Genomic DNA, 22,054 nt, shown 5'->3' with positions numbered 1-22,054 from the left:
AGAAGCACCTGGCTCCTGCCATCGGATCAGCACAGTGCGCCGGCTGCGGGGGCCATTGGAGGGTGAACCAATGGCAAAGGAAGACCTTTCTCTCTGTCTCTCTCTCTCACTGTCCACTCTGCCTGTGAAAAAAAAAAAACAAAAAAACAAAAAAAAAAAGCTAAAGCTGTAAAATGAGATGAAGAAGTGCATATTTTGATGAAAGGTTCAATTCAACAAGAATACATAACAATCATAAATACATATGCACCCAACACCAGACCACTCAGATATATACAGCAATCACTACTAGACCTAAAGGAGGGAGTGATAGTCTCCAATACAATAACAGTGGGTGACTTCACCACCCTACTATAATCCGTGGACAGATCTTCCAGATAAAAAATCCATAAAGATACATCAGAGGTGGAACAGGCTATCTAGAAAATGTACCTAACAGACATTTACAGGGCATTTCACTGAACAGCTACAGGATACACACTCTTATCACCAGCACATGGGACATTTTCTAGAATAGACCACATTTTAGACCACAAATCATGTCTCAGGGAATTTAAAAATATTGAAATCAAACTATGTATCTTCTCAGACCATAAAGGAATAAAACTAGCAATCAACAACAAGAAGTACAACAGAGCACTCATAAATACTTAGGAATTAAACAACATGGTACTTACTGATCAATGTGTCATTGTAGAAATTAAAAAGGTTATCAAAAAATTCCTTGAAATAAATGAAATTGAAAACTCAACATATTGTGGGATACAGCAAAAGCAGTATTAAGAGGGAAGTGTATAGCATTAAATGCTACATTAAAAAAGAGAAAGTCACAAATAAAAGATCTAAGGATGCATCTTGAAGGCTTAGAAAAACAAGAACAAATTAGACCTAAAATCAGTAGAAAGCAAGAAAAAATAAGGAGAAGAGCAGAAATATATAAAATTGAAGCTAGCAAAAACTACAAAAGATCAACAGAATAGCTGGGTTATTAAGATAAATAAAATAGATCGACCTCTAGGCAGACTAACAAAGAATTAAAAAAAAAAAAAGAGAAACTCAAAGAAATAAAATTAGAGATGAAAAAGGAGACCACTGAAACACAAAGGATCATAAGAAACTATTGTGAAGAACTATATGCTAATAAACTGGAAACATTTTAAAATCCATGCATGATACACATTTCCATAAGCTTTTTGAGTATCTTACTTGTCCATAACTAACTGGTCTCCACTGAGGTACTGAGGGAAATTTAGACACTGAGATTTGACAGCTCTGAAGGGGTGAACAGGTCACTGGTCTCCGTAAACAAGAAAAGTGGGAAATTTTCAGGAACACTGGAGCCTGAACATGGGATGATGGATTTTATTTTTTTTAATTTGATTTTATTTATTTGAAAGGCAAAGAGAAAGAGAGAGAGAGAGGGAGGGAGAGAGAGAGAGAGAGAGGGAGGGAGAGAGAGAGAGGGAGGGGGAGAGAGAGAGAGAGACTTCTATATGCTGATTCATGTACCACATGGCCACAATGGACAGGTAGGAACCCAAAATTCCATCTGGATTTCTTAGGTGGGTGGGAGAGGGCCAAGTAGCTGGGCCATAACCTGTGCTTCTCTGGTTCATTGGCAGGGAGTTGGATCAGAAGTGGAGAGAGAAAACCATATGCAATGTGGGATGTGGGTGTTACAGGCAACAGTTTGACCCACGGCCACAATGCTGGCCTTAGTCATAGAAAGCAAGAGTCTCCACAGCATATGGATAAAAATTATCCAGAGATCTGATAAAGACATCTAGAAACCATAAGAAACCAAACCTCTGAAGCTTTCATAGAAATTGTCCTAGTAAAAGATGGGGTGCATTGTTCATGAAAGAGTGGAGACTATGACCAATATAGTGCAAAACTTTATATAGTTATAGCTTGCAAGGAGCATCACAAATACAAATATTGTTGTATTTAAGGCATTTTAAATATGTTGTGCAATGGATAATACAGATTGCCTATTCTAAAGCTATATACTAATACTTGTTCTCTCTCTCTCAACAAAACTATGGTTTCATTTATCCATATCCCAACAGATATGTTTCAAAAGAACAATCATATCCTAAGCCCACCATTCTCACCCATACTGAGCTCATTTTCATTCTGTCATAATAATTTAAAGTAATCATATCTGTAAACCACAAATTGCCAATGGGATATAAGCAAAACCTACTGAACTGATCTTGAAAATTTCTCTGATTTTAGAAAAGGTTTCATGTTCCCCTTTTTGCAGGTAACTCCTTAATGAAACTGTCATTTCTCCGTGCTGAATTAACCAGTCCTTCTAATAGGAAAGAATACCTAAACCCACTGACTACCTACAGTGTGTCAGTCAGTTTACATTTCACACGCATTTTTTTTCTCACCTATTCTCAATGTTCTTAGGACCTAGCAGTATACAGCAATATACAATAATTTGCTTAAGAAAATTGTTTTTCCTCAGATTTTGCTAAAAAAAACAAGAGGGTCAGGATAAATCAGCTTCAATTTAAAATAGAATAAAAGTGGATTAAAAGATATTTATGATATTCTTTGGACAGATATATTGTGTTGAGTAGTTCTGAGACAGAAGCAAACAATAAATTGCAATCTTCAATTTTTTTAAGACAAATTAATTCTATAGGCTAGTCAGTTTCTTTGTTGTTTCAAGAAAGGAAGGCAACGTGTTATTTTCCATTATACTCACATAAAGCAAAGAACTTCTGTACTCCAAAGACATTTTGAAACAGCTTCAAGAAGCTGCGTAAATCAAAACTGCTTTGAGGGCTTGCTGCTTACCTGAAGGGGAGATGCGCTCACTTCTATAGAGATGGGCTTTGTGCAGAGGAAAGGGCAAAGCAAGGCTCTTAGAGGAGCTTTCCTCACCCATGTGAACTCTTGGGATGGTTTTGGGCCTCTGCTGTCATTTTGATGTCTGTAATCAAGCTCTGGAGTTTTCCAGTACCCTTGATAAAACCTAAATGTTTGAAATTACACTTGTGCTAGAGATAGGAAATGTTTTTCTACTATTTGGCATTGCAAAATGAAACATATCCCAGCCTTACCTAGAGAAGACAATTAAATACCTCTCTCACTTCTTTAGAACTATCTCCCCTTTTCATTTGCTGCATTGGGTCTATCTATTCCTGGTGTGCATTTGGACACAGGAACTTGGTCATTTCCACCAAGGGCTGTGTTATCCCGGATCCTTCCCAGCTTCAGAGTGGGAAACAGCACGGTTGCCAACTGGGTCCTGGGAGGTGAAGAGGCACTGCCAAGTCAGAGTGAAGGTTGCAAGCTGATTTTCTGGCTACTGCTATCACGCTTCATTGGATCTGCTTCCCCATGTCACATTGTGGTTGAAAGAAGCCCATGTGAAATACGGAGACTAACATCAGGGCAAAGTGAAGAGAATTTTTTTTTTTATTTGACAGATAGAGTTGGACATGAGAGAGACAGAAAGAAAGGTCTTCCTTCCATTGGTTCACCCCCCAAATGGCCGCCATGGCTGGCGCGCCACGCTGATCCGATGGCAGGAGCCAGGTGCTTCTCCTGGTCTCCCATGGGGTGCAGGGCCCAGGCACTTGGGCCATCCTCCACTGCACTCCCTGGCCACAGCAGAGAGCTGGCCTGGAAGAGGAGCAACCGGAGCAGAATCCGGTGCCCTTGTGGGATGCCGGCACCGCAGGCAGAGGATTAACTGAGTGAGCCATGGCGCTGGCCCTGGGAATTTTTTTTAACCAAATAAAATTGTGCTTCTCAAATGTCTAACTTTGCTTAGAGATTTGACCTCCTGCAAGTGTTTTCTATTGTGTGGAATTAAGCACTACCTCTATTTGTTGGGAAAGAGTTGCGCCAACACATCAGTCCGGTTTACTGCTGGAATCTCAGAGAGCCACAAATGCTGGAGACAGAATATTAATAGAAGGGAGTGAAGACCAGAAACCTTTTCTTTTGGTTGTTTGACTGTATGTTTCCCTTAGAGACATTGATTGAAATATTGCTAAAAGAATAGAATTCAAAAGCTGAAAAAAGTTATTGAACACATTCCAAAGACATGATTTGTGCTTTTAGAGAAAAAAAATTCAGAAATGGATTGAAAAATGTATTCCCTGGATATGAACAGAGGGAGAACCAATCCGACATCCACAGTTGATACTCCTGGGAGTATAATTTTTGTTGTGGATTGGAGGCTCGCAAATTTCTCAACCCCCAGAGCCTTACTGTACCGTGTTGGTTTGTAGGGTGCCTCTGGGTCAAATGGGATCTCAGTTAGTTTCACATACCCAGTAGCTAACCTAAGCTAAAATAGCCATCTGAAAAATAATATACATAGGGGCCGGCACTGTAATGTAGCAGGTAAAGTAGCCACCTGCAGTGCCCACATCCCATATGGATGCCGGTTCAAGTCCTGGCTGCTCCACTTCCAATCCAGCTCTCTGCTATGGCCTGGGAAAGCAGCAGAATATGGCCCAGGTGCTTGGGCCCCTACATGCGCATGGGAGACCCAGAAGAAGCTCCAGGCTCCAGCTTCGGACAGCTATGGCCGTTACAGCCATTTGGGGAGTGAACCAGCAAATGGAAGACCTCTCTTTCTCTCTCTCTCTCTCTCTCTCTCTCTCTCTCTCTGCCTCTTCTTCTTCTAACTCTTTCAAATAAATAAATAAGTAAATAAATCTTAAAAAAATACACAAAGTAAAATAAATAATATTTTACTACTTTTTTTTAACATTTTGTCTGTTTTGATTTTATTTGGAAGGCAGAGAGACAAAGAGAAAGTGAGAGATAAAGAGACTGTTAATCAACTAGTTCACTCCTCACATGCCTATAATGGCTGGTGTCGTGGACCAGGCTAAAGCTGGGAAGTGTGAACTCAACCGATTTCTCCCATGTGAGTGACAGGGTCCCGAGTACTTTCTGCCTGCATGGTGCTCTCTACCATAAATCTGGAGTATGAAAGCAGAGGCACAGAGGCAGATGCAGACATTCCATTGTACTTTTTAAAAGACAGAGCCCTTGGGGCCCATGCTGTGCCTTAGTGGGTAAAGATGCCACCTGCAGCGCCTGCATCCTGTATGGACACCAGTTCAAGTCCCAGCTGCTCCATTTCCAATCAGCTGTCTGCGGTGGGCAGAGAAAACTTTGGAAGATGGCCCACATCCTTGGGCCCCTGCACTCATGTGGGAAAGCCGGAGGAAGCTCCTGGCTCCTGGCTTCAACTGGTGCAGCTCCGGCCGTTGGCACCAAATGAGGAGTAAACAAGTGGATGGAGGACTTCTCCTTCTCTTTCTTACCGCCTCTCCTTCTCTCTGTGTAACTCTGACTTTCAAATAAATAATAAATCTTAAAAAAAGTCAGATACATTTTACAGTGTTTATCTTTTCTAGCTTTTTTTAAACTTTTTTTTTTTTTTTGACAGGCAGAGTGGACAGTGAGAGAGAGAGACAGAGAGAAAGGTCTTCCTTTGCCGTTGGTTCACCCTCCAATGGCTGCTGCGGCCAGTGCACTGCAGCCGACGCACCGCGCTGATCCGATGGCAGGAGCCAGGTGCTTCTCCTGGTCTCCCATGGGGAGCAGGGCCCAAGTACTTGGGCCATCCTCCATTGCACTCCCTGGCTAAATTTCCAAGTACAACTTTTGGATTACAGCAGATTTTACCCCCTTAACCACCCTTCCACCTGCAACCATCCGTCTACCACCCCCTCTCCCATCCCATTCTTCATCAAGATTCATTTTCAATTACCTTTATATAGAGAAGATCAATTTAGTATATACTAAGTAAAGATTTCAGAAGTTTGCACCCACACAGACACACAAAGTATAGAGTACTGTTTTAGTAGTAGTTTTACTGTTAATTCACATAGCACAACACATTAAGGACAGAGATACTACATGGGAAGTTGGTGTACAGTGACTCCTGTTGTTGACTTAACAATTGACACTCTTATTTAGGATGTCAGTAATCACCCTAGGCTCTTGTCATGAGCTGCCAAGGCTATGGAGGCCTTTGGAGTGAATCAACTCCCATCTTATTTAGACAAGGCCATATTCAAGGTGGAAGTTCTCTCCTCCCTTCAGAGAAAGGTACCTCCTTCTTTGATGGTCTGTTATTTCCACTGGGGTCTCACTCACAGAGATCTTTCATTTAAGTCATTTTTTTTGCTACAGTATCTTGTCTTTCCATGCCTGAGAAACTCTCATAGATTTTTAGCCACATCTGAATGCATTAAGGGCTGATTCTGAGGCCAGAGTGCTCTTTAGGACATCTGCCATTCTATGAGTCTGCTGTGTATCCCGCTTCCCATGTTGTATTGCTCTCTCCTTTTTAATTATATCAATTTATATTAGCAGACATTAGTCTTGTTTATGTGATCCCTTTGACACTTAATCCTATCATTATGATAATTACGATCTTAAACTGATCACTTTGACTAGTGAGATGACATTGGTCCATGCCACCTTGATGGGATTGAATTGGAGTCCCCTGGCACATTTCTAGCTTTACCATTAAGGGTAAGTCCAATTGAGCATGTGCTGAACTGTACATTTCCTCCCTTTCTTATTCCCACTCTTTTATTTAACAGGGATCACTTTTCAGTTAAATTTAAATGCCTAAGAATAATTGTGTGTTAATTAAAGAGTTCAGCCAATGGTATTAAGTAAAACAAAAAAAAATACTAAAAGGGTTGAAAGAGTAAGTTGTTCCTCGACAGTCAGGACAAGGGCTGATCAAGTCATTGTTTCTCACAGTGTCCATTTCACTTAAACAGGTTTCCTTTTAGGGGCTCAGTTAGTTGTCACCGATCAGGGAGAACATATGATGTTTGTCCCTTTGGGACTGGCTTATTTCACTCAGTGTGATGTTTTCCAGATTCCTCCATTTTGTTGCAAATGTCCGGATTTCATTTATTTTTTTTTTACTGCTGTGTAGAATTCTATAGAGTACATAATCCATAATTTCTTTATACAGTCTTCTGTTGATGGGTATTTAGGTTGACTCTAGGTCTTAGCTATTGTGAATTGAGCTGCAGTAAACATTGAGATGCAGACAGTTCTTTTATTTGCCAATTTAATTCCCTTTGGGTAAATTCCAAGGAGTGGGATGGCTGGGTTGTACAGTAGGGCTATATCGAGGTTTCTGAGCAATCTCCAAACTGACTTCCATAGTGGCTTTACCAGTTTGCATTCCCACCAACAGTGGGTTAGTGTCCCTTTTTCCCCACATCCTCACCAGCATCTGTTGTTAGTTGATTTCTGTATGTGAACCATTCTAACTGGGGTGAGGTGAAACCTCATTGTGGTTTTGATTTGCATTTCCTTGATGGCTAGTGATCCTGAACATTTTTTCAAGTATTTGTTGGCCATTTGGATTTCCTCTTTTGAAAAATTTCTATAAAGGCCCTTGGATCATCTCTTGAGTGGGTTGTTTGTTTTGTTTTTGTGGAGTTTCTTGATCTCTTTGTAGATTCTGGTTATTAATCCTTTATCTGTTACATAACTTGCAAATATGTTTTTCCCATTCTGTTGGTTGCCCTTTTTAAAAAAAAGATTTATTAAATAAATATTTATTTATTAATAAATTAATATTTATTTATTTATTTGAGTGGCAGAGTTACAAAGAGAGGAAGAGACAGAAAGAGAGAAAGAGAGACAGAGATTCCATCTGTTGGTTCATACCCCAAATGGCAGTAATGGCCATATCTGGGCCAAACCGAAGCCAGGAGCCAGAAGTCTCTTCTGGGCCTCCTACATGGATGGGCGGGGGGACCCACGCACTTGGACCATATACTGCTGCTCTCCCAGGCCATGGCAGAGAGCTGGATCAGAAGAAGAGCATCTGGCACTCAAACTTGTGCCCCGTGGGATGCCAGCACGTCAGGTGGAGGCTTAGCCCACTGAGCCACAGCACTGGCCCCACAGAGAGATCTTCCACCTGCTTTTTCATTCCCTAAATGAATGCAACAACCAGGGTTTATCCAGACTATAGCAAAGGGCCAGGATTTCCTTCAGTTTCTCCCATAGAGTTCAAGGGACTCAACTATTGAGCCACCAATTTCTGTCATCTAGAGTCTTAAGCAGCAGAAAGAGGGGACTGAAGTAGAAGGGCTGGTTCTGTAATAAGAATTCAGGGATCCCAAGAAGCATCTTAACGAGTATAGCAAACACCCGACCCTTTACTTGATTTTTTATCTCAATATTATTTTTTTGAAATAGTATACTGTTAATTTACATAATAGTCAAATATTCAAGAAGCGCAACAACAACACAGCAACATTGAGCTGAAGATATGAACAGATATTTTTCAAAGGATGAAATTCAAATGGCCAATAGACACATGGAATGATCCTCTGGATCAGTAGCTATCCGGGAAATGCAATTGTAAACCATGATGAGGTTTCACCTCACTCCAGTGAGAGTGATTACCATTGGAAAATAACAAACGCTGGACAAAGATACGGAGAAAAAGTTACCCTAACACATTGTCGGTGGGAATGTAAACTATTAAAGGCATTATAGTGTGGAAACTCCTCAGAAATCTGAAAATACAAGCCATTCTACTCCTGGGGACTTACCCTAAGGAAATGAAATCACCATATGAAAGAGTTATCTGTACCCTCATGTTTATAGCAGCTCAACTTACAATAGCTAAGATATGGAATCAACCCAGATGTCCATCAAGTGGTAAATGGATAAAGAAATTGTGGTATATATACATGATGAAATACTACTTGACCATAACCTAATTAGCTAAATTGATCCCACAAGGCATTTATTTCTTGTTTTGTTTTGTATTTTATTTTTTTGAATTAAAAAAAAATATCTCCCACATATAAAGGAGAACATGCAGTATTTGACATGCACATAAAACAATAAAAAGGGTGAACAAAGCCAACAGAATTGGAAAGAAAATTTGTGATATTCTTCTCTGATGAAAGATTAATATCCAGAATATATCAGGAACTCAAAAAAACCTCAACAATAACGACAAAGAACCAATCCTTTCAAGAAATGGGGAAAGAATCTCAAATAGAAAGGTCCCAAAAGAATAAATACAAATGGTTAACAAATATGTAAAAAAAAAAAAAAAACACTCAACATCACTAGCCATCAGGAAAATACAGACCTAAACCACAAGGAGATGTTGTCTCACCCCTGTCAGAATGGCCATTATCCAAAAGACAGAGAACAGCTAATGCTGACAAATATCTGGAGAAAGGAAAACACACAGTGTTGGTTGGAGTGCAAATTGGTGTAGCCACCATAAAAACAGTTTGGAAATTGCTTAAACAAGTAGAATTAAATTTTCCATGTAATCCAGCAAGCCCATTACTTTGTGTGCACCCAAAAGACGTGAACACACTTTATCAAAGAGATACCCACACCACTATGTTTATAGCAGCATTGTTCACAATAGCCAAAATATGTAAGTAATCAAGCTATCTATCATCAGGGGAATGGATAAAGAAAATGTGATATATATATATATATATATATATAAAGATTTGTTTATTTATTTATTTGACAGGTGGAGTTACAGTGAGAGAGAGAGACAAAGGTCTTCCTTCCGTTGGTTCAACTCCCAAATGGCTGCTACGGCCAGAGCTACACTGATCTGAAGCCAAGTGCTTCCTCCTGGTCACACACACGGGTGTAGGGGCCCAAGCACTTGGGCCATCCTTCACTGCCCTCCCGGGCCACAGTAGAGAGCTGGACTGGAAGAGGAGCAACCTGGACTAGAACCTGGTTCCCATAAGGGATGCCAGCACAGAAGATGGAGGATTAACCAAGTGAGCCACAGCACCAGCACTCTCTCTCTCTCTCTCTCTCTATATATATATATATATATATATATACATACATACATACATATATATATAATGTATACATACAAAGACACAAAGGCACAGACACACATATTTATATATACATAATGGGATATAATTCAGCTAAGCAAAGAGTGAAATTCTATCATTTGCATCAAAATGGTTACAACTGGAGGACATTATTTTGAGTAAAATAATCTAGACACAGGAAAACAAATACTGCATGTTCTCGCTTTATTGATTTTTTAAGCTTTATTTATTTATTTGAAAGTCAGAGTTACACAGAAAGAGAAGGAGAGGCAGAAAGAGAGAGGTCTTCCATCAGTTGGTTCACTCCCCAATTAGCCACAATGGCCAGAGCTGCACCGAAGAGAAGCAAGGAGTCAGGAGCTTCTTCTGGGTCTCCCATGTGGGTGCAGGGGCCCAAGGACTTGGGCCATCTTCTACTGCTTTCCCAGGCCATAGCAGAGAGCTGGATCAGAAGTGGAGCAGCCAGGTCTCAAACCGGTGCCCATATGGGATGCCAGCACTGCAGGCAGTGGCTTTACCTGCTATGCCACAGCAATGCCCCCCCATTTACTTGATTATTTTTTTTTTGACAGGCAGAGTGGACAGTGAGAGAGAGACAAAGAGGAAAGGTCTTCCTTTTTCCATTGGTTCACCCCCAAAATGGCCGCTACGGCAGGTGCACCGTGCTGATCCGAAGGCAGAATCCAGGTGCTTCTCCTGGTCTCCCATGTGGGTGCAGGACCCAAGGACTTGATTCTCCACCGCCTCCCTGGGCCACAGCAGAGAGCTGGATTGGAAGAGGGGCAACCGGGACAGAACTGGTGCCCCGACCGGGACTAGAACCTGGTGTGCCGGCGCCACAGGCAGAGGATTAGCCTAGTGAGCCGTGGCACCAGCCAATTTACTTGATTCTTAATCATGGTTTCTTATTAACAGGATATGTTCACCATTTGTACATCTAGCAGTTCCTCAAATTTTCTATTTTAATGAGTCCTATTATCTTCAAATTCTGTTCCGTGGTTATTTGCATGCATTATTTGATTTTCAAAAAGGATGTATTTATTTATTTGAGTGACAAAATTAAAGAGGTAGAGACACAAAGAGAGAAATCTTTTATTCACTGGTGCACTACCCAGATGGCTGCAATGGCCGGGCTGGATCAGGCTGAAGCCAGGATCCAGGAGCTTCTTCTAGGTCTCCCACATGGATACAGGGGCCCACGGACTTGAGCCATCTTCTGCTATTTTCCCAGGCACATTAGCAGGGAGCTGGATTGGACATGGAGCAGCCTGGACTCAAATAGGTACCCATATGGGATGCCAGTGTCACAGACAGTGACTTTACCTGCTATGTTACTGTGTTGGCCCCACATCATTTGATTTTATCAAAGCAACTGCTAAAAGCCCATATTTACAAAGACATGTTAGTGAAAGTTGTACATTGAGCACTCATGTTAATTGTGAAGTACTGTGTAATATATGATGTTGAATAGCCTTTCTGAGTTTGTTACAAACATAAGAGCTTCGTGACTGTTGGATGTCACTTTTGCAATGAAAGTCCTCAATCTAGAGTTTGGTACTACAGACAGTACTGCTGTCACAGCGTGTATCAGCCACCACCTCAACAAAGAAGTGTATCTCTAAATAGCTTTACCCTTATGTGAGGTTTCTGAGTGATTGGATATTAGGAAAGGAGAAACTAGATTGAATCCCCTCTCTGTAATGATTATCTCCTTGAGCTATTTATCTTTTGAAAAATAAATAAATAAATAAAGTGTCTCATAGAACTTTTATATGTATTAAACACATTAAAGAATAAAAGTGTTCTTTACAGTATTATTGTTAATTCAGTAGATTATTCATGTAAGAAATCTCACTTATTGGGGCCTGTGCTGTGGCACAGTGGGTTGCCTGAAGTGCCGGCATCCCATATGAGTGCCGGTTAGAGACTCAACTGCTCCACTTCCAATCCAGCTCTCTGCTGTGGCCTGGGAAAGCAGTAGATGATGGCCCAAGTCCTTGGGCCCCTGCACCCACATGGGAGACCCGGAAGAAGCTCCTGGCTTTGGATTGGCCCAGCTCTGGCTGTTGCAACCAACTGGGGAATGAACCAGTGGATGGAAGACCTCTCTCACTCTCTCTCTCTCTCTGCCTCTCCTCTCTGTGTATTGACTTTGAAATAAATAAATAAGTCTTTAAAAAGGAAATCTCACTTATTATTATTACAGAATTATAGTTCAGAAAGGTTATATTAAATATCATTTAGTAGCTTGTCAACATTTTATATGCTAAATGTAAATTAAAAGAAATAGTTATTTCTGTTAATTCTAAATTAGTTATAAGTCTGATGATTTAATATGTGTTTAATATTATTACATAATTTCCCAAATCATACTTATTTATATGCAGATCACATACATATTAGACCTGGTATTCATTAGAAAAACTTTTTTTTAAGATGTATTTTATTTATTTGAAAGATAGAGTTACAGAGAGAGGTAGAGACACAAAGAGAAGTCTTCCATCTGCTGCGTCACTACCCAGAATGCCACAAAGGCTGGAGCTGCCCTGATCCGATGGTAGGAGCCAGGTGCTTCTCCTGGTCTCCCATGGGGTGCAGGGCCCAAGGACTTGGGCCATCCTCCACTGCACTCCCGGGCCACAGCAGAGAGCTAGACTGGAAGAGGAGCAACCGGGACAGAATCCGGCGCCCCAACTGGGACTAGAACCTGGGATACCGGCAGCGCCGCACGTGGATTAGCCTAGTGAGCCGCGGCGCTGGCCAGATATATTAAGTTTTAGTAAGTCCAAAAAATGTGCAGCCTGCTTTATGCATACATACACACACCTACAAGCATACACAAGTCAGTTAAACTTCTTGAAGTTTCAGGCTACAATCTGATTATTGTATGATGCAGTATTTCTTTTGGAAAATGAGTATATTCAATGCTAGCTATGTTCTGAACACTATTCTAAGTGTTGGACAAATGTTAATTCATTTATATCTTATAATAGTGTTAATAGTTATTGAGCAAATGTTAGTGTTAAAATAAGATCAAGTGGGGAGGCCCATCTTCCTATCAGAGGCAAAGATCCAGGTCATGAAAACAATAAAAATCGCTTTTTTTTTTACTGTACTTAAAGCACTTTTTACATTATTTATGTAGAGATTCTTGTATTTTACCATGGGGTTGTTCATTTTTATTCCCTGGTTTCACTTGTTTTATGTTTGTACACTGAGAAATGTTTAAGAACTACTGCTTATTGCATATAGTGTTAATTATATTCATATTTGTTAATTTATTAATTCACTTTTAAATTAGTTATGTGAATTATTATTTGTATTCTATAAATAAGGCAAAAAGAGTCTTATAGTTTAATTAAATAATTTGTGCAAATATTTATTGCTTGATAATACCCTGAAATAAAACGACTTCTGTAGAATACCAAAACCCAAATAATATCTGTTACAAATATATAGGTAAAACTTATGTCATGGCATATGAAAATTTTTGTTGTTGTATGTTTGTTTTGAATTTATAGGATGTACTGATGATGAGCTCTTCTGATCTTGAACTGCAGTCCAAACAAATGACTGAAAGAACACTGGTGAGTTCATCTAATGTTCTACTTTTTTTAAAGATTTTTTTAAATTTATTTGACAGGTAGAGTTAAAGACAGTGAGACAGAGAGAGAGAAGAAGGTCTTCCCTCCGTTGGTTCACTCCCTAAAGGGTCACAGTGGCCGGAACTGTGCCGATCTGAAGCCAGGAGCCAGGTGCCTCCTCCTGGTCTCCCATGCGGGTGCAGGGTCCAAGCACTTGGGCCATCCTCCACTGCACTCCCGGGCCACAGCAGAGAGCTGGCCTGGAAGAGGGGCAACCGGGACTAGACCGGGCATCCATATGTGACGGTGATGCTGAAGCCGGAGGATTAACCTAGTGCACCACGGTGCCAGCCTAATGTTCCACTTTTTAGAAAAGACTCTAAATTCCCTTAATACGTGGATCCATTATATTTTCAGACTCTTCTGGAAAAAAGCACAGAAATGCCTTATTTCAAGTTACTTTTTAATTTTTTAATACAACTTCAATCTTAATCTCTCTCACTAAATCAGCTCTCTTCTTAGTTTGCTGTTAGAGGACATGAATAAGAAATCTGTGAATTGCACATCTTCATGGATAGTACCTGCATTTCTTGTCAACAAGTTAAAATGTTTTCATTCATTTATTTTGTCCTTTAAATTTTATATTCTAATTTATTAGTCTACTTTGTTTCTGTATTTTATGTTTATAGTATGAGGAGATCAAATTAGAAAAGTAGTCAACAAATGTCTGTGTGTAACTGGAGGATTACTTTAAATTTTAAAAAAATGTTTATTTATACAACATGCTCTCTCTCTTTGTGTTCATCTCTCTCTCCCCACCCCACCCACCATGATCCTTAATTTCACATGTTCTATCTTCTTTGCCTTAGGGGGATCTTCACTACAAGCATTCAAGTACTTCATGACAATGATAAAAAAAAGTTTTAATTTGCTGTAATACTAACAGAAGCACTGGCTAGATAGATGAGTCACTTCGGCACTGTTGCTGCATGTGACATAAGTATGTTCATGACAATACATGCTTTGTTTATATTTCTCAGGTTATACTCCACCTACTCTCAATTATTAGCAATATATTGAACAGGTAGGAAGTGATATTCAGAGGCAGCAATAAATTGCCCATCACCACAAGTTGTTAACGCAGTTTAAATGTGAACACCTGGTATTTGTGACTTCAATTCCTTCTTTGCTGTCGAAAATGTATTGAGAGTATTTGTCACTTACAGTAGCATACAAAGGAATTCATAATGTGAATCCAAGCTCACCTTGAGGACAGCCAAACTTATAATCAAGGATAGAAGAAGCATCATACAAATCTGTTTTTAGTCTAAGGAAGTAGAGAAATACTCTGATTTGAATATTCAGTATCTTAAGCTAGAACTCAATGCTCTTTCTCTTCTCTTAACACTTACCTGGACTAAGTCAGTCTACTGTGTATTACAGCCTTGTATTTGCATGGTCTTTTATTTTTTTTAAGATTTATTCATTTATTTGAAAATCAGAGTTACACACAGAGAGCAGGAGAGGCAGAGAAAGAGAGACGTCTTCCATCCAATGGTTCACTCCCCAAATGGCCGCAATGGCTGGAGCTGTGCTGATCCGAAGCCAGGGGCCAGGAGCGTCCTCTGGGTCTCCCACATGGGTGCAGAATCCCGAAGACTTCGGCCATCTTGTACTGCTTTCCCAGGCCATAGCAGAGAGCTGGATCGGAAGAGGAGCAGCCGGGACTTAAACCAGCCCCCAAATGAGATGCCAGCGCTGCAGTTGGCAGATTTACACATTATGCTGAAGCGCCAGCCCTTTGCATGGTCTTTTAAGGCTTGAGTTTCAAAAGGCATTCTTGAGGTGTTGATGCTGTGGCTTAGCCAGTAAGGCCTCCGCCTGCAGTGCCAGCATCCCATATGGGTGCCGGTTTGTATCCCCGCTGCTCCACTTCCGATCCAGCTCTCTTCTATGGCCAGGGAAAGCATTACAACATTGCTCAAGATCTTGGGCCCCTGCACCCACATGGGAGACCTGGAAGAAGCTCTTGGCTCCTGGCTTTGGCTTGGTGTATCTCTGGCCGTTGCAGCCAAATGGGCAGTGAACCAGCGGATAGAAGACCTCTCTCTCTCTGCCTCTCATTCTCTCTCTAACTCTGATTTTCAAACAAATAAATAAATAAATAAAATGTAGTCATGAACTTATATCCTTAGGTATAAGATTGCATTGAAAAAAAGCAACACATTTTTCCTTTGAAATAAGTTACAATCTCAACAACGTCAACTACACAGTTATTAGAAATGGTTTTCCAGTATGAGGTCTGGAGTGGAGTAAAAATGACTAGGCACACCAGAAAATGAGTGATCAGGAATGAGCAAAAGCTACAGACAATTAAAATAGTTTCTCAAAGATAACTTGGAAATATTAAACACAGGATATGAATACAAATTTTGACCAGAATGTTATAAGAAATAAATGTTTAGTTATAGCATTCTGGCAAGACCTAAAAATAAAATAAAAAAAATGCTTACATATTTGAAAAACAAACCAATGCATATAAAGTCACAAGAACTAAAACAAAAACCTCCAACACATGGGTCTCATGGTTGATTAGTTAAGAGATGAATGAAAAAATAATGGATTAGAAGATAGAGCACACAAACTATCTAAATTAAAGCTCAGATATAAAAGACATTCAGCATGGACTTGTCTATAAAGCAAGTCTCAAAATATCAAAGGAATAACAGGATGGACACCAAATCGTTTTACTATACATATTATAAATGTGTAAATCTCAGGCCCGCGCCGTGGCTCACTAGGCTAATCCTCCACCTGTGGCACTGCCGGCACACTGGGTTCTAGTCCCGGTCGGGGCGCCAGATTCTGTCCCGGTTGCCCCTCTTCCAGGCCAGCTCTCTGCTGTGGCCAGGGAGTGCAGTGGAGGATGGCCCAAGTGCTTGGGCCCTGCACCCCATGGGAGACCAGGAGAAACACCTGGCTCCTGCCTTCGGATCAGTGCCGTGCGCTGGCCGTGGCGGCCATTGGAGGGTGAACCAATGGCAAAGGAAGACCTTTCTCTCTCTCTCTCTCTCTCACTGTCCACTCTGCCTGTCAAAAAAAAAAAAAAAAAAAGTGTAAATCTCCGTATGTTTGAATAAAAAGAAATAAAATTAGAAATACCATTTGGATCAAATAAAAATCATAGGATATAGGGAAATTTTTTTTTGGTAATAATGGAAAACACTTTTAATTAAAATACTAATCCAGAGGAGTACAAGACAGTGTAGTGCACATACGTTTAAAAATTATTTATTTTCCTGCTTTATTTGAGACAGATTGATAGAATAAACTCCCGTCTACTGGTTTACTCTTCGGATGCTCACAACAGATGGGACTGGGCTTCACCAAAGCCAGGGACAACAAATTCGATTAATCAGGAGCTCCTGTGTGGGTGGCAGTGACCCAAGTCCTTGAGCCTTCACCTGCTGCCTCTGGTGTCTGCATTAACAGGAGGCTGGGGTCTGGTTCTGGAGCTGAGAATCTAACCCCATTTAGGATGCAGGCAGCTTAATGGATGTCTTAACCAGTAGGCTGAATGTTTGCCCCACTTACCAGTTTTGAGGGCAATAACATTTTATTATGAAAACCCACTGATGAGATTAGAACACAGGGTAATTATAGATCTCTTCCATTTTATTGAGAAAGCAGCCATGGACCATGCATAAATACAAAGGGTGTTCCAGCAATTTAAATGTTAAAATTAGCTATTCATGGTGGGCTATATGTGAATCAGTTGCTACATTAAAAGTTCTTTTAAAAGTTTAAAATTTATTTTCATTTTGTTTAAAGGCAGAGAGACAATGAGACAGAAGCTCTCCCATCTGCTGGTTCATTCCCCAAGTGCACGCAACAGCTGGGTTGGGTCAGGCAGGAGCCGGGAGTCTGATACTCAGTCTGGGCCTCCCATGTCGCTGGCAGAGGCCCGGACACTTGGCTCATCACCTGCTGCCTCCCAGGGTGCACACTAGCAGAAAGCTGGAATTCTAAGTAGAGCTGAGACTCATAGCCAGGGACTCCAACATGAGATGCTGACATCCCCAGTGGTGTTGTTATCACTGTGTCAGGGGCCTGCCTCAAGAGATCTTGACATTGAAAGTGAGGCTATCCATCAGGTACTATGAGAGTGATCATGTAGGAAGTGTCTTATTAGGAATTCAGTGATAGCCAGCTCTCTGGGAAACGCTCCTTGAGGAAGAGACCGTTGATGCTCTGTTTGGCAGTGCCCAGCTGGTTCTTGGCAATGAGGGTGCAGTTGCCATTGTTGTAGGAATTCAGTGATTGCTAGGTTGAGTAGTGTGAGATGCCTATTTAACATGGTAATAGATATATTGCAATGCCCTTGGGTGAAATATTATGCAATTCAAGACAGACATGCTGGACAATTAGATTTCGAATCACTGATGCAACGCCAGGAGGTACATAAGCAGCTGCTCTGCCTTCCATCCAGCTTCCATTTACTAGGGCCAATAAAGAAGGCACCGGGCCAGCGCTGTGGTGTAGTGGGTTAAGCCAGCACCGGCAGTGCTAACATCCCATGAGGGTGTTGGTTCAAGTCCTGGCTCCTCCATTTCTGATCCAGCTCTGTGCTAATGTGCCTGGGAAAGCAGGGCAGATGACCCAAGTCCTTGGGCCCCTGCGCCCACAAGGAAGACCTAGAAGAAGATCCTGGCTCCTAACTTCAGACTGGCCCAGCTCCAGCCCTTGTGGCCATTTGGGAGTATGAACCAGCAGATGGAAGATCTCTCTCTCTCTCTCTCTGCCTCTGCCTCTCTGTAACTCTGCCTTTCAAATAAATAAATACATCTTGAAAAAACAGAGAAAATAAGACCCACTTGATCTATAATTGCTTGCAATATACCTGCCATCTATGAATTTATATTAATGACCCCTAGACTATGTAAGTTATTTAATCATTTGTTAGAAAATGATTGATTTTGTGACCAAATGTCCCCTTTGTATATGTTCCCAACACTACACATCACTTGGTGATGGCTTGTGCTAAATTTATAATTAGCTCAAATAAAACCCACTGCAAAGTGACAGGGCTAGTACACCTGTGCTGAGTCACAGGCCTCTCGTACTTTGACTTTGCCTCGAGGATTATTGGCGCACTCTTATGCTGTGTAGTATCGATCTTTTGTAAAATATTTAACTATTCTATTTGAGAGGAAGAGAAAAGTTCCCACCTACTGGTTCACTTAATGCCGGCAGTAGGTGGGGAATGGCCAGGCTAAATCCAGGATCCAAGAACCAATCAGGTTCTCCCATGTGAGTGGCAGAGACCTCACCACTCAAGCAACCAGCTGCCGCCTCCCAGGGTGCGCATCAGCAAGAAGCATGAATCAGCAGTGGGTTTAGGACTCAGACCCAGGCACTGTGATCTGAAATGTGAGAGACTTAGCCACTGTGCTCTCTGCAACACCCAGTGCCCACCCTGCATTTCTGATTCATACGGATTTGAGTTAACACAGTCCTGCCTGTCATTTCTGCTACCAATACAAATGGGAAGATTCTTACAGGGTGAGTCTAGGCAGAGAGAAGAGGAGGAGGTGATATGCATAAGGCTTTCTGCTTGTCAATGTCTGATAGAAGAAGTGGGACATGCAGAGGAACGGTGTACAACAATCGATGAAGGAAACTGAAAAGAGAGCTTTGTAAAAATCAAGAGTGGGAATAGGAGAGAGAGGAGGAAGAAGAGTGGGGGTGAGGCTTGAAGGAGGGTAGGGTGGGAAGAAACGCTATGTTCCTAAATTTGTCTGTATGTAGTGCATGGAGTTTGTATATCTTAAATAAAATAAAAATAAAATAAAAAAAAATCAATGAGGCAGGAGGCAATCAACAGTGTGCCTAAGCTGAAAACCAAGAGGAGGAGGGAGTATTTACTTGTCAAATGTTGCTGATGGTTCTTGGAACTTAGCATAAGATGGGAAGTGCATTGGCAATGCTGGGGAGAGCAGCTTAAGTCAAACACTCAGAGAGAATGTGAAGGCCTTGCTTGAGCTCCCGCATGGGAGACCAAGAGGAAGCACCTGGCTCCTGGCTTTGGGTCAGCGCAGCGCTGGCCATAGCAGCCATCTGGGGAGTGAACCAACGGAAGGAAGACCTTTCTCGCTGTCTCTCCCTCTCTCTCACTGTCTAAATCTGCCTGTCAAAAAAAAAAAAAAAAAAAAAAAAGCCTTCCTTGAAGGCACCCTGTATAGATAATTATTTCATACAGAGTTTTGATGCAAAGTACAGCAGGGATGTTAGGGGGAGGGTCAAAATATTTAAGATAGTAAGTTGGAGCCTACACTGTGGCATTGTGAATTGAAGCCCTGGCCTATAGCACCAACATCCCATGTCATCACCAGTTCGAGTCCCAGCTGTTCCACTTCTGATCCAGCTCCCTACTAATGTGCCTGGGAGAATGGCCCATGTCCTTGGGCCCCTGCACCTGTGTGGGAGACCTGGAAGAAGCTCCTGGCTCCTGGCTTTGGATGGGCTCAGCTCTGGCTGTTGCAGCAGTTTGGGAGGTAAATCAGCCGATGGAAGGCCTTTCTCTCTCTCTCTCTCTCTCTCTCTCTCTCTCTGTACTCCTCTCTCTAACTCTGTTTTCCAAATAAATAGAATAAATATTTTTAAAAGTAAGTTAAAAATATGTCTCTGTTCTGATTGAAACATTCTTCTAGGAAAATTTTAATAATGTTGAAAAGAGAGGAAAGTGATGTCTGATAGGAATAACAAAAGAAGTTGAGGATACGAAACTTTAAGCTAAAATTAAGTAAGATAGTACTGAAATTGTGAGACGTGTTTTATCTTAATTTAGTACTTGATTTTGGTTGTAATCTGAATAATATCATTTAAAATCTCTCAGCTTTCTCATTTTCACTTGGGAAAAAGTGCATATTGAAAGCTGAAAAATCTTATCATATTTAAAAAGTCTCTATTCTCGTTTGATATTCACACTCATTTATTTAAGACATATGTTGGACAACTTTCATGGAACAATATTAGGTTTACTACTGAATATAAAGCATTATGTAAATCAAATTCTGGAACTGATAACATTTAAATATATATATATATATACTCTCATGTACAAAATACATGAATAGCTTTTAACTAAATATGTCAATAGTAGTTTGTGGGCGATCCCAGCAGTTAGCCTGAGCTCAGGCACATTTCTCCCCACCCCTGCCTTCTGCCAGTCAGGACAACTGCTCCCAGGTGTGGCCAAGGCCCACCAGGAAAGCTACCTTCACTTTGATTGGAGAGGCATTTTTTAAAAGGCAGGAGAAGGGGCGTAACTAACTCAGGGGAACACTAACTATAGGACAGAACCGACACTGACACCCATATGCCTCTCACAAGGCAGATTTGTCAGATGAATAGGCAGAGACTTCCAGACCCTGGACAGGACGGGCCTGCACCATGCCCCTCATAGGCAGGAAGCAGCTATAGAAGATGTGATAATTCTCTTCCTTCAGCTTCCCTTAGGATTAAGGGAGTGGAGTCTCTGAATGGGGAGTGATGTAGGCAGGTATATAGAATTAGGTTTGTGAGCTGGAAGACCACATCTTTACTGCACCCCTGTGTGATCTCATGCCCCTACCTGACCACACCTGTTTGCCCACCTGCCAATCAGAAATGCCTGAAACATGGTGGGTCCAGCCTTTTTTCCTGTTGCCCTTCTTTCTCCTCCCTGCTCTTAATCCCCACGCTAGGTACCCTTCAGTGTAACCCAAAGCTTATTGTGGGTTGCAGCTTGTGGCCCTGCCTTGCTAAGCAGAGTCACACTCACTCTAAAACAAAGTGGGGGGATGTGGGCGATCCCAGCAGTTAGCCTGAGCCCAGGCACATTTCTCCCCACCCCTGCCTTCTGCCAATCAGGTCAACTGCTCCCAGGTGTGGCCCAGGCCCACCTGGAAAGCTACCTTCACTCTGATTGGAGAGGCATATGGGCGTCAGTGTCGGTTCTGTCCTATAGTTAGTGTTCCCCCGAGTTAGTTACGCCCCTTCTCCTGCCCTTTAAAAAGCATGTGTGTCTGTAAGTAAACTCAGGCCTGTTCCCTGAAACTTGTCTCTGGTGCTCTTTGAGGGAGGAAGGACACTGTCGCCCTGCTCTCCAGGACAGTGTGGCTTTGCAGGACCAGCTGCATAAGTTAAGTGGTTAAGGTAAGCAGGAAATTCAGTTGCTGAGTATAAATTTTATGAACAGAGAATTATATCATATTAAACAACCGGATAACTCTAGTATTTGTTATTTTTTGTTTTCCTAAGAGGGGTTGGGAAACAAGAAACTCAGTTATTCATTTCCAAACATTCGAAATTTTCAGTAGTATCACAGAACAACATTGGGTACACGTGGCATATAATTTAGGAACCACTAAATATCACGCCATTTTACAGATGAGCAAACTAAGCTCCAGAGACTTCCTGTTACTATGCAAATTTTAACAAGTGTTTCTTAGCACCTGGGGAAAACAAAACAAAACAAAAAATGGATTATTGAACTTGTTTAATCAATTGTATACATCTTACAGCACCAGTTTGCATACAAACAATGTGATAATTGCATGATTA

General features: G+C 41.3%; 1 long non-coding RNA gene across 5 annotated transcripts in view; it reads left to right on the top strand.

Annotated features, from left to right (window-relative positions):
* Nucleotides 1-21,432: 21,432 nt before the first annotated feature.
* The window catches only part of LOC149124816 (uncharacterized), an 83,438-nt gene continuing 82,816 nt past the window's right edge, over nt 21,433-22,054 (top strand). For 3 of the 5 annotated variants that reach the window (XR_016211556.1, XR_016211555.1, XR_016211554.1), the window contains exon 1: nt 21,437-21,646. This is a non-coding gene — a long non-coding RNA (uncharacterized LOC149124816). Of the gene's footprint in view, nt 21,647-22,054 lie in introns of all 5 variants that reach the window. The other 2 variants (XR_016211557.1, XR_016211553.1) reach the window with 2 other exon arrangements.

Source organism: Oryctolagus cuniculus, chromosome 8 (assembly GCF_051225735.1).
Source record: "Oryctolagus cuniculus isolate XC-2025 breed Fujian yellow rabbit chromosome 8, ASM5122573v1, whole genome shotgun sequence".
Lineage (NCBI taxonomy): Eukaryota > Metazoa > Chordata > Mammalia > Lagomorpha > Leporidae > Oryctolagus > Oryctolagus cuniculus.
Note: the sequence above shows the minus strand (reverse complement) of the source record. Positions and strands in the feature narration are given on the sequence as shown.